Source organism: Chinchilla lanigera, unplaced genomic scaffold (assembly GCF_000276665.1).
Source record: "Chinchilla lanigera isolate Chin_1 unplaced genomic scaffold, ChiLan1.0 scaffold00104, whole genome shotgun sequence".
Classification (NCBI taxonomy): domain Eukaryota; kingdom Metazoa; phylum Chordata; class Mammalia; order Rodentia; family Chinchillidae; genus Chinchilla; species Chinchilla lanigera.
The window spans coordinates 6,111,563-6,116,166 of record NW_004955505.1 but is presented as its reverse complement, the minus strand read 5'-3'; the positions used below and the strand labels follow the sequence as shown (position 1 = coordinate 6,116,166).

At 37.0% G+C, this 4,604-nt stretch overlaps 1 pseudogene; it reads left to right on the top strand.

Moving 5' to 3' along the window:
- Positions 1-3,178: 3,178 nt before the first annotated feature.
- Positions 3,179-4,108, top strand: LOC102030447 (annotated as a pseudogene).
- The last annotated feature ends 496 nt before the right edge of the window (positions 4,109-4,604 follow it).

Here is a 4,604-nt window from a genome sequence, read left to right as displayed (position 1 = left end):
CTTTGAAGTGTTTCACATGCAGTTTGCTTTTTGTTCATGAACTCTCTGCCTACCCCTATGTCTTCAAGGTTTTTATCTACTTTCTCTTCCAATAGATTTAGTGTTTCTGTTTTAATATTGAGATCTGTGATCCATTTTGCCTTGAGTTTGTTGCATGGTGATAGACTTGGGTTTATTTTCAGTCTTTGGCAGGTGGCAAGCCAATTTTTCCAGCACCATTTATTAAAGACTTGTTTCAGTTACAGTCTTGCTGTAACTTTACAAATTTTCAAGGTGTTTATTATTTTTGACCAATAAGCTTTAAGCTAATAACTCCCGGTTACTGGTTGCCTGAAAAGTTAAGACTGTCTCCCCTCTCTATAGCAAGTTTTCAAACTTTTGCTTTCAGGACCCATTTATACTAAAATTTTGAGGACCCAAAATAGCATTTATTTATGTGAGTTATCTGTCAATATTTAATATATTGGAAATTAAAACTGGGAAATATATTTATTAATATGTTTAAAATAAAAATGCAGTAGTAAGAAGAACAAACACAGTACTGAGAAGATTGCCATTGTTTTATAGTGTACTGAATCTTTTCAATTTATGGCTTAATAGAAGAGAGCTAAACTCTTATATTTTCTTCTACATTCAATACATTGTGATATATTATTTCAGTTGTTATATGAAACTTGGAAAGTGAAGAGTATTTATGGGCTTTTCAGCTGGTGTTGATTATAGAATATTTTTATATAAAAACTCTTCAAATGGTAGTTTCTTGCAATGTGGAATCTGGAACCATATCAACAAACTTTCCTATTTTATAATATTAAAATAAATTGGTCAATCTTATAGATACTTTACACACACAATATTTTAATCATCATTACTAGTCATTTGGAAGAGACTGGTTTATTGAGTTATGTAGATCTTTCATATATTTTTACATTTTATTATATAGTGTAAAATAATATTTTAAAATAACCTATGTTATGAGAAAAACAGTCAAGTACATGGAAACTGACACTGTCAGTGCTAAAGAAAAGTTCATGGCAATAAATCTACCTGTCATTTTTCTTGTGACATATGCCATGTGTTTTGTCTGAAAGATTGTCACCCAACCCCCATAGAATACCGATAAGTTGACCTTTCAGACGTTCAAATGAGAAGAGGAACAAGGAAGAGGGGAAAGAAAAGATAAGAAAAAAACGATAGAAGGAGAAAAATAGAGACAAAGCTTTTGTAAATAAGAAGAGGAAGAGAGATTGAAGGGAAGGGAACGGGGAAAAAAGAAGAAAGATATACGATGTACACGTACAAATTCCCTATGATGAATGTTATCATTATATATATATATACACACATACATATATATAAAATGTATCAATAAAATACAAAATCAAATGAAAATACTGTTTTTGTTTAAAAGAGATGCAAATTCAGTCCACAAAACAGAAAAGAATCTACGCTTTTCTTTGGTACAGATGTCCAATTTCATATTAAACACTCATTTCATCAAACCTTACAGAGTCTAAGGATTGGAGATTCCATACACACGTTTACTGGTTCATCACTGATATCCTCAAGTGCACTTTGCTTACCAAAGGTGTAAAGGCAAACCCCATAACTTGTTGCAGTTTGGCACCAGTGCCTGAATTTGTGTGTGTCACCAATGTTTTACCTATGGTTGCCTCTGTAGCATAGTGCAAATGTGTCCCCAGTGACAGGCAAATATGTCTTATTTTTAACCTTGTAGGTTCCTGAAAAGGTCTTAAAGCCTTGGAAGGCTTTTACTTTGAGAACAGTGTTCTTCAAGAATTAAATATTACAGGTATAGGCATGGATTTTTTGAAGAGAAGCTCAATTACACAAGAAATAAATTTGTTGATTAAGCAAGAATGAACAAATGGGTTATATCAAATTAAAAGCTTTTCAACTGCAAATAAAATAACAGAGTGAAAAAACATCCTACAGAATGGGAAAAATTTTGCCAGCTACTCATCAGACAGAGAACTAATATCTAGAATGCATAAAGAGCACAAATAATTATACCCTTCAAAATAAAAGACCAATCTAAAAAATGGGCAATTGAAATGAATAGACACTTCACAAAAGAAGAGACATACATGGTCAACAAGTATCTGGAGAATGTTCAGCATGTTTGACCATTTGAGAAATGCAAATCAAAACAACACTGAGATTCCATTTTATCCAAAAAGGATGGCTATCTTCAAGAACTCAGAAAACAACAAATGCTGGCTGGGTTGTGGGGAAAAAAAGAACCCTTTTACATTGTTGGTGGCAATGTAGACTAGTACAGCTACTATGGAACTTAGTGTGGGGACTGCTCAGAAAACTAAAATGGAAATTGAATTCAACCCAACTATAACCTTTTGGGTATCTTCCTGGTAGAGTTAAGACAGAGTATTACAGTGATATAGTGATACATACATTTACATGTTTATAGCTGCAAAATTCGTAATACCTAAATTTTGGTAGTGGCCTACATGCCTACAAACAGGTGAATAGATGCAGAAAATGCATTACTCAGACATAAAGATAAATTTGAGTCATTTGCGGGAAAATGGATGCGCCTTGAGACAATAATATTAAGTGAAACAAATGAGACATAGAGGGTTAAATATCACATGGTTTCTCTTGTATGGGTAACCCAAAACATAAATAATGTAAAGAGCAAATAAAAGAGAGATTATAGAAAATAGAGCGGTAGACTTTGTGGAGATGGGAAAGGAATCTGGGTTGAGGGAGAGGTGAGGATGTAGAGGGGAGGGAAGGAAAAAATGCTTAAGATCAATATGTATATACAACAACCTTGCTGAGCTGAATACCGTTATTATGTACCACAAATATCTACTAAAAAAAATTTAAAAATAGAAAAAGAATGCAGTATTATGTGCTATCCTCCAAATACATTTCCAGCATGTTCTGTAGAGACAGCAATCCATCAAAGAGAGATGCAGGAGTCTTTGCCTTCCAGGCATTCTCACCTTAAGAAAGGGGAGGGAGCTGAAGCTCAGAGGTAGAGAGCTTGCCAGTCACATGTTCCCTTAAAATCGTCTTCACTATCTTAAACAGTGATCCTCATTTAATAAATTTGTACACAGTGAATAATAATGAGCCTTTCTGCTGGTGGACACTGCCAAGAGAGCATTGCTAGTGTCTTCTAACTGCTATCATGTCTAAGACAGAGTCTCCTAAAGAGCCCGAACAGCTGTGGAAGCTCTTCATGGGAGGGCTGAGTTTTGAGACAGCTGATGAGAGTCTGAGAAGCCACTCTGAGCAATGGGGAGCACTCACAGACTGTGTGATAAATGAGACATCCCTACACCAAGCGTTCCAGAGGCTTTGGGTTTGTCACTTATGCCACTGTGGAGGAGGAGGCTGCAGCCAGGAATGGATGGAAGAGTTGTGGGACCAAAGAGAGCTGTCTCAGGAGAAGGTCTTGAAAGATCAGGCACCCACTTAACTGTGAAGACCTTTGTTGGTGGCATTAAAGAAGATACTGGAGAACATCACCTACGAGATTATTTTGAGCAGTATTGAAAAATAGAAGTGATTGAAATCATGACTGACTGAGGCATTAGAAAGAAGAAGTTCTTTGCTTTTATAACCTTTGATGACCATGATTCTGTGGATAAGATCGTCATTCAGAAATACCATACTGTGAACAGCCACAAGTGAGGAAAGTCCTGTCAAAGCAGGAGCTGGCTAGTACTTCATCTAGCCAAAGAGGTTGAAGTGGTTCTGGAAATTTTGGTGGTGGTCATGGAGATGGTTTTGGTGGCAGTGACAGTTTTGGTTGTAGAGGAAACTTCAGTGGTTAAGGTGGCTTTGGTGGCAGCTGTGGTGGAGGTGGACATGGTGGCCGTGGGGATGGCTACAATGGATTTGGTAATGATGGAAGCAATTATGGAGGTTGTGGAAGCTATGATGAATTTGACAATTACAACAATCTTCAAATTTTGGATGCATGAAGGGAGGAAACTTTGGAGGCAGAAGCTCTAGGCTCTATGGTGGTGGAGGCTACTTACCAAACGGCAAAATCAAGGTGCCTCTGGTGGCTCCGGCATCAGCAGTGAGTGATGGCAGTGGCAGGAGATTTTAAACACTTCCAGGAAACAAAGCTTAGCAGGAGAAGAGAGCCAGAGAAGTGACAGGGAAGTTGCAGGTTACAACAGATTTGTGAACTCAGCCAAGCACAGTGGAAGGGCCTTGCTGCTACAAAGAAGGTGTGTTTTAGACAATATTCATGTGTATGGGTGAAAAACTTGAGGACTTATTTGTGACTAATTATATAACAGGTTATTTTGGTTTCTGTTCTGTGGAAAGGGTAAAGCATTCCAACAGAGGGTATTAATGTAGACCTTTTTTTATACCCATGCTGTTGATCACTAAATGTAATAGTCTGATCATGATGCTGAAAAAATGTGTCTTTTAAAAAAAGAAAAACTAGTGAGGTGAAAATAAATATTTAGTTCTCACTGGCAGCTGCAACAGAGGCAAGGCAAAGTAGCAGGGAGCTTTGCAGTGAGTGAACTCTCTGGAAACTTCTTCTAGCGAGCAGGGCGCCTCTGCAAATCACTCATCTGTCCAGGTTTGTT